We start from the raw sequence: 13,082 nt of genomic DNA, 5'->3' as shown, positions 1-13,082 counted from the left end.
TAAAAAATTTGTAAGCATAAGACCTGTTTTTCTTGTCAGATAAGCTGCATCTGTTTGGTCTTGCCCTTCAAAGAATTTTGCGATGGATGTGTCTCAGGTGGTCCCAGAAGGAATGTGTCTCTTTCTTTTACGGGTAAACCAAGTGGGGCAGTAGATCTAATGGCAGCAGAGGGTAGTTACAGGAATGAATTGGGGTTATGGTTTTTATCTCTCGAAGTGCCTGCAATAATCCTTTATGTAGGATGATATCTATCTTAGTTTGGGGGGTTATTGGTTGAATTCCCCATAGTATGGCTCTACGTTCTGATGATGTTAATGCATTTTCCATTTCCGTGTATAGGCTATGTTCTGGTGTCTGGGTAATCAACAGCCATCTGGCTATTTGGAAAGCTTGGTTGTAAGTCTTAGGATCTGGCAAGTTAATGCTGCCCCTTATTGGTCTTTGAGTTAGGAACTTAGCTCGCAGTCGAGGTTTCTTATGTTTCCACAGGAATTGGGATGTAATTTTATTGAGTTTTGTGAAGAAGGACTTGGGTAACCAAATTGGGGCTGTTTGGTAAAGATAAAGTAATTTGGGCATAATATAATTTTTAAGAAGATTTTTTCTTCCCCACCACGACATGAATGGGATTTTCAGCTCGGCTAGTTGGTTAGTGATGTTTGTGAGCAAGGGAACATAATTGATTTGGTATATTCTCTGGGGGTCTGCTGGGAGTTGTATACCTAAGTATTTTGTACTGTCTTTGGGCCAGTGGTATGGTGAACCCTGTTGTAATAACTTAGCTATTGTTGTTTGTAGTGTAATGTTTAGAATCTCTGATTTGAGAGCTCTCCAAACTCAGAGAACAGCTGGGTTATCACAGGCAATGAGCGAGATGGATAAGTTGTGAGGATCAATAAATCGTTGGCAAACGTTGCTGTTTTGTGGGTGTAATCCACTATTGTCAGATCCTCAATTTCGGGGTCAGCTTTATTTTTCTTATCAGGGTCTCCATTACCATAATGAACAAAGAGGGGGACAATGGGCAACCTTGTCTAGTCCCATTTCTTATTAAAAACGGGGCTGACAGGAGCCCATTGACCCTAACTCAAGTGGCGTATAGGTATGGACAACTGACTCTGTCAAAGGCCTTCTCGGCATCTGTGCAGAGAAGGACCAATGGCAGTCGTGTCTATTTAGCATGTTCAATGAGTCGTATTAGTCTACAGGTATTATCTCTTCTCTGTCTTCCTTGCACAAATCTGGTTTGCTCTCTGCCTATGACTCCCGGTAACAGTGGGTTTAGTCATGCCGCCATGGCTTTTGCCCACCATTTAAGGTCACAATTAAGGAGAGATATAGGGCAGTAGTTACTGCATACTTCTGGGTTTTTGCCTTCCTTGGGTATTATTGTTATATGTGCCTCCTGAGCCTGTTTGGATAGTTGTCCCCCTTTTAGTAAGTCGTTACATACATTTGTAAAATGCAGCAATAGAATATGTCTAAACATTTTATAATATGAAATAGGGAGACCATCCGGTCCTGGGCTTTTGCCTGAGGCAATTGATGTGAAGACTTTGTCAGGCTCTTGCTCTGTAAATGGTGCCATTAGCGTATCTGCCTCCTCTGGTGAGATATGTGGTATATGACTAGACGGAAGAAATTCGTCTATTTTGCGCTGCCAGGTTTCTGGTGTGGGTAGTTTAGTTGTCTCAGGGATATTGTATAAGTTCTCTTAAATTTTTGAAATGCTTCACAGATTTGTTCAGATTTATACAATATACCTTTTACATTATCTTGGATTTTGTGAATATGGGATTTCGCCCTATGTTTGCGAAGAAGAGCAGTCATCATCTTATTGCCTCTATCACCATAAGCATATTGTTTATATTTTATTGCTTTAAGGGCTTTAAAGGCTTGTGCATTCAACAAGTCTTTGAGTTGATGTCTCAAGTCATTTAGTTCTGTCAGAATCAATGGGTCTGCTCTCTTTTCATGTGAGGTTTCTAGATGGGATATGCGATTAAACAAGTCGTCTAGTTTAGCAGAGAACTGGCGTTTTAAAAATGTACCCAATGAGGTAATTTCACCTGATACCACTATTTTGTGTGTTTCCCAGCATGGTTTTGTGTATGGGATCAGCAATTGCTGTTTTGTTAAATCTCCAGCACCATTGGCTTCTTGGTACGTTCTTCAAATTAAGTGTGGCTGTTACTGGGGAGTGATCTGAAATATTTTGGTGGATCTTATCATAGGGGTATATTTTGCTTGTGTAAATAGGTTTATAAACCAAAATTGAACACGCACAATTAGGGAAAAGCAGCAATGCTACAATGGTCATGCAGCATCTATCACAGTATAATGGTATCGCTTCCCTATGATAGTTTTACACCATGAGGTTTGTTGGAAAACATAAATGAAACCTATTGTTCAACCCTCAATAAAGGGGGATGAAAAACCAACAAAAGCTACAAAGAAACATAATGAATAGTAAAAAATGCTAATTTTATTAAGTCAAAAAATAACACACTGGTTAAAAATGATCCCTCTCCAAAGGGGACACAAGCAAGAGTTGCATCTCGGGCAACAGATCAAAACATTTAATGCTGAATGTAAACAGATATAGGCATCAGTGGCCATGTACAGATGTAGAAAAGTGCTGTTGGGAAGAATAAGAAATATCAAGTCATATTACCTAAAAAAAAGTACACAGAGAATAATATGTAAGGCTTACCCATGTTGATGTGATCGTTGCCCGAGATAGCAGCAACCCCAAAGGTTGATCGGGCAACGATCACATTAACATGGGTAAGCCTTACATATTATTCTCTGTGTACTTGTTTTAAGTAATATGACTTGATATTTCTTATGCTTCCCAACAGCACTATTTTACATCTGTACATGGCCACTGATGCCTATATCTGTTTACATTCAGCATTAAATGTTTTGATCTGTTGCCCGAGATGCAACTCTTGCTTGTGTCCCCTTTGGAGTGGGATCATATTTAACCAGTGTGTTATTTTTTGACTTAATAAAATTAGCATTTTTTACTATTCATTATGTTTCTTTGTAGCTTTTGTTGTGTAAATAGGTAGTCTAGTCTATGGTATGAGCCATGAGCTACAGAAAAAAGGTGTATTCCTTGATATTCGAATTAAGTGTACGCCGGATGTCTACTAATTCCAGATCTGCTAGGACTTTTGAGATGCGTGCTAATTTTTTATTCAAGGTAATTATTGGATTGGTGGTATCTATTGTAGGTTGGAGTGCTACATTCAGGTCACCTCCCACTAACAGTATGCCTTCTGTAAACGTTTTCAGTTTACTAATGGTCTGGGCAACCCACAAATGTTGGTTCTTGTTGGGCGCATATAAGTTTGCTAGCGTAATTACTTCTGCTCCTATGGTACCCTTTACAATTAGGAATCTCCCTTCCGGGTCAATAACCTCTGATCTAAAAGTGAAGGCAATGTTTTTATTGATTGCAATGCTAACTCCTCTGGAAGCTTTTATGAATGGGCTATGGTACCACCATTGATAATCCTTCATTGGCAAGTGTGGTATTTTTCCCACTTTAAAGTGAGTGAGAATATTTTGAAAATCTGACTCCTTTTTTGTGGGGTACCAAGACTGCGCACGATATATGTTACTATATTGATATCTATCATTTTGGATTAGGAGGTATGTCACTGATGAAAGTTTTAGCCCTAGGAAAGGCTTGCATGTGATCTGCCCAAGGGGTGGTGGGTGAGGGGGGGATACGGGGTAGTGGGTTTGTGTATGCTTTTTTAGCTGCTCTTTTGTGTACCATTATTGATAGTTGATCATTACTCAATCCTATTCTTGCCACATTAACACATAACATACATAATTCAATGCATAAACATAAAACAGTAAACTGTTGGGCACTGCTATGGGATGGAGTTATGGCACGGTAATGACCAGTGTGGGTGGCTTTCGTTTTCCTCTCCACTTAATGGAGAGAACAGGGTAGGAAGGTTCCAACCATCTAGAATGACCTTCTATGGAGCTTGTCTCGGCGCCCTTTATCATGCTTGTGTGGGTTTTGTTAAAAGTTTGTCTACCACCTAGTCATTTTATAGCTAAGGATTTGGTTAACTTGAGGCTAAGGCTAATACATAGCTATTGTTATAGCATCAACTGCATATATAGGACTAACTGTCGGAATCACAATACCCTTCTAACAACTCATGAGCCCGTCAGTTCTCTGGATACCCCACTGCAATATCGGTGGGAAATTTAAAAGTCCTACTTTAGGTCTGTTGTTAAGTGCCCTCTTTTGGGTATTTCTTCGTTTTTGGTGACTTCATTACCGTGTTCCATGGGTGAGCTGTTAGAAAGGTGGGTAGTCGCAGGTCTTGGTCGAATGGTAACCATGATGGTATATCTATTGGCGATATACAGAGTATAGGCCAGGCTGTTTTTAGATCCTCTGGCTTCCTGATCACAATTTGTTTCCCCTCCTTTAACACCGCTAGACCAAATGGATATAGCCATCTAAACTGTAAGTTGGCAGCTCTGAGTGCTTCCAGGAACGGCTTGAGCATTCTTCTCTTGGCTAGGGTTGGCGGTGCTATGTCTTGGTACAATGTGATCACCGAGTTCTCATATTTGATATCGTTGGCTTCTCTTCCTGCTTTTAATATGGCAGCGGCGTCTGTGTAGCGGAGCAGGCCGCATATCATATCGCTCGGCGGTTCCTCTCCTTTTGGTTTTGCTTTCAGTGCCCTGTGGATTCTCTCTATGTGTATTTGTTCTGCTCGCCCTCGGCCTAGGAGCTGAGAAAATATTTCTTTAGCGACTGCAGGGAGGGCTTTGTGGACAAAGGATTCAGGTAAGCCGCGTATGCGGACATTTTGTCTGCGGCTGTGATTCTCCATGTCCTCTGCTCTGCTGAGAGCCTCGTTGATAAGATTGTAATGGATTGTGAGTAGAGATGAGCGAGTATACTCGTCCGAGCTTGATGCTCGTTCGAGTATTAAGGTACTCGAAACGGCTCGTTGCTCGGACGAGTATTTCCCCTGCTCGAGATCGAGCATTTAATTAAAAAAACACATTGAAGTGTCAGGGTCGGGCCAATCCCGCCTTACACTCTTCTCTCAGACACTCCAAATTAGTTGAGCATGCGTGCACGTTTGGATAAGAAAAGACAGAAGACTGAAGTTCTGTTTTATCTTAGGTTCATGCTCTTAACTTGCCGAACAGAAAAGAGAAATGAACTGTGTTTATTTCCTGATTACATAGCCTCTTATACCCATAGAAAAAGGTGTGGTTACATACATTAAAATCATTATAATTGGTTATAGCTAAGCATATATGTCTGGCCCCCGGCTCTTGCTGATTGGTCTTCCAAAACTAGGCCTTGGTTGCTATGCCAGGGGAATTTCCAGTCACCGTTGTCTACAGTAAATTGACCACTAGTCTGGATGCTGATGCTATTCTTAACAAACATCTGCTCTTCCATCTTCTGCTTTCCATCACAAGACTTGAGTTTCGCTGATAGTTGCATGTCTGGTTAAAACTGATGTAAGGGAAAAGCTCTGTATTTCATAACAAACAGTGTACAAAAATATAGGGCAAAGGGCACATGTATACAATCATAAAGCATATAATTATTATGGACACATATAATCATTACTTTGGCCCTCACAATTCCCCCCTAAATACTGAGCTTTTCCCTACACTTCACTGCGATTCGTTTTTCCTATAGGCTGTCCATGTGGTGGGAGAGGGGAGTGGATTGCTTCACTGAGTCATTGACCCAACGTGCCCTTGTGACACCTGGATCAATTTCCCAGCACTAACCTTACTGACACATGGAGTCCTCCTTCTTTCCCTTACACTAAAGCTTCCACTATTGGGGAGGGGGCTAAGTATTCTGAGATCACAATGGTAGGTAGGTCATCTATCGGGGAAGAATTTGGGTGTTCCAGAACTGGAACATCAGGCTGTTCTGACAGAACTGAGATCTCAGGCAAATCGGGCAGATTTCTATTCCTCATGGACATATAACAAACAGACTGTTTATCGATATTCGGAAAAAACTCCTTTAGCCTTGTTATTCGCAATTTTCTTGGCCAACTTCTTATACAATGGCATACAACAACACAAGAGAAATAGAGCCAGGATGAACATCCCGAGTAGTACCAATCCTATCTGTTGGAAAAGGGCCTTCCACCCTCCTGCCCAGCTAGTAAACCATGCTGCCCAGGAGGTATCTACCCCTGCATTTTCTTTCATCTCAGTTGCCAATGCTGTAATTTTCTTTATTGCTATCAGTGTCTTACCACCAGCTCCTGAATTCTGAGGGATGTAAGTGCAACAGTCTTCTCCTATCATTCCACACACTCCACCTTTTTCTGCGAGTATCATATCTAGGGTCATTCTATTTTGTAAAGTCATTCTAGTATTGGGGCCCAGTTCTTCCACAATACTAGTGAAAACATCCCTACTGTAATTTACAAACCTCTGTTCATTATAGTAAACATAATTTATCCAATCCACATTTTTATTGATTTGCACTTGGGGAATTATGGAAGCAAATCCGGCTGCAATCTGATCCTGAGCCTTGTATCGGTCTGGGACCCCCCTTGGGACACCAATACTATCTATGTAAACATCAGGGTCTTGTCCGTAATCAGTGTTACTTAGTGACCTTTTTATCTTTACCTGTTCATTTTTATGAGTCGGATCCCAGGGTAACATCAAGAAAGGCAGGACTAATTTAACTAGGGCACATTGACCCCTCCATGATTGGGGGAGGCGGTTCCTCAGCTTACCATTCCCACAAAGCCAAAAGACATCATAAAGGAAAGAAGTATGGTCGGACAATAAATCTGGGTCTATGGTGACAATCTCTTGGCAAAAACCTTTTTCAAACACCCCCAGGGGAGTTTTGGCATTAGTGATGTCAGAGGATACACAGGTATAGTTCCCCTGCTCCACCCTACATCTGACCATGAATTGCAGTTCTCATTCCCGGGACGGGTTACACAGATGTAGAACTGTGCTTCGCCCTTGTACTGGTATGATGGATCCCATCTAATGTCCTCTGTCCCTCGACAATCTACAACATCACAAAAATCAAAGAAATACTCTTCATACGGGGCCGTGGTATGTACCCAAAAGGTGGTGATTTGGCAGTTATATGTGATTATTAAACAACTCAAGCAGGAAAGGATATAGAGCTTCATTTTGTTTTCCCTTTGCAGTGTGATGCATGTATCCAGGTGGGTTTCCCTTCAAATTTCACCGCTGTAGGCGTTACCAGGACCACTGTGTAAGGTCCCTCGAATCGGGGTTGGAAGCAATCTTTCCTAATATGCTTCTTCACATACACTTGATCACCTGGTTGGAAGTTGTGAACTACGTCACTTGATGACTCTGGAAGAGAAGCAACAACTGCAGCATGCAGATTAGTTAATTCCTTGGACAATTCAATTACATATTGTACAGTCTTATCATGACTTTCAGACAATTCCTGCTTACTTATCACGGGAAAACTGGTGGTTTGCCAAACAAAATCTCATAGGGGGTGAGACCATGCTTGGCCTGGGCAGTGTGTCGAACATGATACAGTGCAATGGGGAGCAGTTCTGGCCAGGGGAGGGGACTGTCCTGGGTCATTTTGAGCAATTTGTTCTTTAGGGTACCATTCATCCTCTCTACCTTTCCTGAGCTCTGTGGGTGGTATGGTGTGTGTAGGCCCAAGTCTACTCCCAACATGTTCCATAGCTCTCTGAATATCTGAGAGGAAAAAGCAGGGCCCTGGTCTGACTCTATAACTTGTGGTACTCCAAATCTACAAACTGTCTCAGTGATCAGTTTCTTTGCTGTAGTTTTTGATGTCATGTTAGCTACTGGGTACGCCTCTGGCCATCCGGAGAACATGTCTACTACTACAAGTACATATTCGTGTTTTCCCTCCTTGGGTAGCTGGATGTGGTCCACTTGGATCCTTTGAAATGGGTATTCTGGTTTGGCAAGGTATTGTTGGGGTACCTTTGCTGTAGGGGCGGGATTGCAAGTGGCGCATACGGTACAGGCCTGGTTATATGCGGCAATGGCAGGTGTGATTCCTGGGGCATAGTAGATTCTCTGGATGCAGGCATAAGCTTAGTTCTTTCCCCGATGTGTGGCTCCCTTGGTGTATCTATATAAACGTTGTCATCTAGGTGCTTCTCTTAGACCTTTAGAATCCTTTGGGATTCTCTACCTTTTCTTATGTGTCTGATCAACCTTATCCCTGGGGATCACGAGGAAAGAATGCACAAATCTTATCACCGTACACTAACCTTCCCAGCCTCTAGGCCTGACCTGACTCTCCTATCCCCACAAATCCAATACACATCAGACACTGCTAATACAGGGTTACCTGTGCTGTCAATGTTAAAGAAGGTCATTGTTGTGTTGCACCAACCGTAGGTAAAGTCTCCTACCCTGGGGGCATCCTGGTTACAGTGATAGTCATGGTTGGGGTGTCCCTGAGCATACAGTCAGTCAGAAGAGACCAGCTAGCAGGAAGAATAAGTAAGTTTGCAATAAAAAACGTGGCAGCATGCTGGCTTCCCTCCTGCTTCACAGACGTGGCATTGGTCAGCAGGACTTGGAAAGGACCGTCGTTACAAAGCTCCAGACTCTCTCTCTGGTGTCTCTTTACCACCACGTAGTCTCCAGGCTCCAGGTTATGCATCCTGAGGTCTCTGTCTGGATCAACTTCTTGGCTGCAGCTCTGGCAATAGCCTTGGTCATGACAGAAGCTTCTGGACACCCTGGAAAGAGATCAATGCACACAGGCACGTATTCCTACATACCACTTTTTGGTAGCTGGATAAAATCCATCTGCAGTCTCTGGAAGGGATACAGCAGCTTGGGTGTCACCTTCTGTGGGGTCTTTTCCACCTTACCCGGGTTGTGGCGGGCACAGACTATAAAGGCTTTCACTAGTCTAGTGACAGGGGTAGTAATGCCGGGGCAAACCACTTGCGGTTTATGAGCACTAGCATGGCCATTTTGGATATGTGTGTGTGCTTCCGTGGGCTACTTGACTTACTGTCGGGTGCAGGGCTCCGGGCAGGCACACCCTCTCTCCCAGCATCCAGGTCCCATCTTCATCTGGGCTCCAGCTTTCCTCCACACTTCCTTCACTTCTGATGACTCTCGGGCCACCAGGGACTGGAACACCTGTGGATCAAACTTTTAGCTCAGAACTCACCGCTGAGACTTCAGGACAGTCTCTGGGTTCCATCTGTGCAGCTGCCTTCGCCATCCCGTCAGCCACATACTTGCCCTTGGCTTGTGGAGTCACCAAATTGTGTGTGCTTTTACTTTTACTATCCTCACCTCTTATGGAAGTAAGAGAGCATCCATGAGCTCTTTAACCAGCGTGCCATGCTTAAAGGGGGTCCCTGCAGAGGTGAGGAAATCTCTAGCCTTCCATAAGGGTTCATAGTCGTGTTTAGACCCCAGGACTATACCTTGAGTATAGATGTTTGTCCTTTTACCTTTCACCAGCTGTAGCGCTTCCCTGAGTGCCATCACTTCACCTCCTGCGCTGACCTGTGTGGAGGGAGTGGTTCTGCTTGTACTACCTCATGTGCGCCACTGACCACTGTATATCCAGCATAGAACCATCTGTCTTCTCCTGCAGACCTGGAGCCATCTATGAGAAAAAAACTCAACATCTGGGTTAATCACCCTTCTCCCCCCCCTCTCTGAATCCTGGAAGACTGGCGATAGAATGAAGGATTCAGAGCTGTGCACCTTATCAGTGTGTCCTGGGGCATCAGGAGTGCACACTGGAGTCTGAGCTGTCTGGCCTTTGCTCAGATATTTGGGCTGTACTTGGGTGAGGACACTGTGCAAGGTAAGTGGGGTTTGCACTGTAACTGAGTGATCTAGGGTCTAGGATCAGCTCACTGGCCTTGGTGAGCAGATTGCTGGCTGCAGCTACTAACACATGAGGGGCTCCCCTCACAACGGAGTCTAACCGGGCCTAATAGTGGGCCACTGGGGAGGCCACCATATTCCTGGGCTAAAACATCTATGGCATGGACTGGATACTCAAAGCAAAATAAAATGTCTGGTTCAGTGGAATGTGCCTAGGGCCGGGGCAGACAGGATTTACCAGCTTAGGGATATGGAATGCATCAATTGCCTCCTGACTAAGGGCAAATGGGGAAGAGGCAATTCAGTTTATCAAGGGGCAACATCAGGCTGGAGGCAGCAGACCTTATCCCAGGCCTGCAGGAGCTGGTCAGTCCTAGAAACATGTAAAGAGGCTTAGGGCCTCAGGGCAGGGGCACATTCTGGACTGCCAGCTTTCTTTCCTCTGTCAGGTGTCTGCCTGTGGCTGAGAAGCAGTGGCCTAGGAAGACCACCTTCTCCTGACGGTACTGGAGTTTATCTCTGGAAACTTTGCAACCCTTCTGGAACAAAAAACACATAAGGTCAATAAATGCATCCTGGCAAACAAAAACAGTAGGTCCTCCGCATACTGATAAGGAGAACATCCAGTAAGGGGCTAGTCTGTCAGTCTACTCCCTGTAGGGCCGTGGGGTATTGGCTGGGTGAGTTTTACCCCCCCCTTGTGGGAGTCTACATCAAGTATACTGGAATACTGAACTGGTAAAGGCAAATAAATACTGGCAATTTTCATGCAGGGGCACAGAGAGAAGAACATTTGCCAAATCAATAACAGTGAATAATTTGTCACTCTCGGGGACTGCTGCCAGTGTGGGACACTCATTAGCAGCTTGGAGATCATGGACCATCCTACATGTATGTTGTTCTTTCTGGGTCTTTTTCTTGACTGCGAATGGGTTAAAATCATCACTGGGCTAGCAGGGGAGGGTTTGACAATAAGAGAAGCTGTCTGGGGGCATGTACTTGCTGACGTCCTTGTTAGTTACCGCCCCCCTATTAGAATATGGCCACTCACTTTAGTCACTTCAGTAATATCTCCTCCCAGCAAGTGGAAGCACGCCCCCTTGAACTGGGCTCGTCCGGAATCTAAACTTTTGTCAGTCATACTTATTGTGGTCTGTGAAACACTAGTCTCAGTTTCCCTCTGTCTTTCAGTCACAGTTCCCTCTATCGCCCCCCCCCCTCCTTATAAACTTGCACTTGCAAAGTCACTGTCTGTTCTTCTCCCAAGCACAGCACAGATCGCTTCAAGACCAGTTCTCAAACACAAATTGCAAGCAGCTATGAAGAAATTTAGCCATCAAGAAATAAAATCTCTTTTTCTCAAATTCTCTACACATCAAAATCTCTGAAATGTCCCTTATCACCTGTCTCCTTCTCAACGGGCACTCTGAAGAATTCCTGTCACTCTGTCCTGGTGTCCGTCTGTCAAAATCAGAGGCTCTAAGTGTCTATTTAAAAATCTGATCAAATTTTTTTTTTTTTTTTTTCACACTGACTTTTTAATTCTAATTCTTCTAATTCTTATCATGACTCCGCCCATTCCAGGTTTTGTAAACCACACACTCTACAGGTCCACCCTTCCAAACCGGGTTGGCCGCCATTATAGGGCTGTGGCTGGGCACATGGCACTGTCGCCATTTTGGTTCCGCATTTCACATCTCTATCTAAAGGCTTCACATATCCATATAGCACTTCCGCTTTTGCTGAACCACCATCTCCTCGCACTTCTGACCATCATTCAACTTGCAATGCTCTGGCCACTCTGTAGTGAGCCTGAGCAGCTTCCAGTATGCCCTTATCTTCTAACACACCTCTACTTGTGGTTAGAATTTACTTCCACACTGAAGGCTGCAGCCTTCCCTTTGAGGGCATATCAACATACTTGTACAACCTCGCACAATTATTAACATACTTTTTCCCTTCCCTTTTTTCAACAAGTCTGACTGCAGTCTCTGCCCCCTCGGGGAGGGTATGCCCTTTCTTAAACACACCTAACATCATGTTCTAACAAGGTACACGTTGGTGTAGCTACTCACTCAACGCAGGGGCCCCAGCTCACCGTCGTGTGTCAGCAAAATAACAAAGTCCCTAACCTACCAAAAACCACTGAACACACACCCGTTAGAACTTATTTAAAGTTCAAAAACCGTGCTTCCCTCGGTACCCCAATCAGCCGGTCTCCTAGTGAGCCAATGCTTATCTTCACGGTCTCTAACCCTAGACCACCTTAATTCCCTCCCCCCCCCCCGTATAAAACAATAAAACAATACAAACAATAAAAACAATCCGGACACGTAACCAGTGCCCAATATCCCCAGAACAGAGGATGTCAATCTGTACTATTCTCAGTCCGCAAACTTCCTCCCCAGTTTCTACAGAAGGGGGGCAGAGACTCTATATGTCACAATGAAGCCTTTTACTTTCACTTTCCACCCAAAGGTCTGACTCAGTGCCTGAGAGAATCAGGCGTGGTGATTCAGTGACACACCATAGGGAAGTGTCACTATACATCAGTTCTGAACCATCCCAGCGATCACCGTAAAGAAAATGAGTCTCACCACTCAGACAATCAGCCCTTAGACCCGAAAAGTATCAGAAGCTACTAACTTATTCCACACCAATGATCACAGGGAAGTCCAACACATATATAATATGCATCAACTTACCGTGATTCAGTGAGGCCGCGGTCCTCTATTGGTGTGGACAAGCGTTCGTCCCCCGTCCTCTGGTTCGGGTCCTCGGGTGTACGGTATCAGCGGGGATGGCCCCACGTTCGGACGCCAGCTGTCAGGGTCGGGCCAATCCCGCCTTACACTCTTCTCTCAGACACTCCAAATTAGTTGAGCATGCGTGCACGTTTGGATAAGAAAAGACAGAAGACTGAAGTTCTGTTTTATCTTAGGTTCATGCTCTTAACTTGCCGAACAGAAAAGAGAAATGAACTGTGTTTATTTCCTGATTACATAGCCTCTTATACCCATAGAAAAAGGTGTGGTTACATACATTAAAATCATTATAATTGGTTATAGCTAAGCATATATGTCTGGCCCCCAGCTCTTGCTGATTGGTCTTCCAAAACTAGGCCTTGGTTGCTATGCCAGGGGAATTTCCAGTCACCGTTGTCTACAGTAAATTGACCACTAGTCTGGATGCT

This window comes from Engystomops pustulosus, chromosome 3 (assembly GCF_040894005.1).
Source record: "Engystomops pustulosus chromosome 3, aEngPut4.maternal, whole genome shotgun sequence".
NCBI classification, from domain to species: Eukaryota; Metazoa; Chordata; class Amphibia; order Anura; family Leptodactylidae; genus Engystomops; species Engystomops pustulosus.
This window is presented reverse-complemented; position numbering follows the sequence as displayed.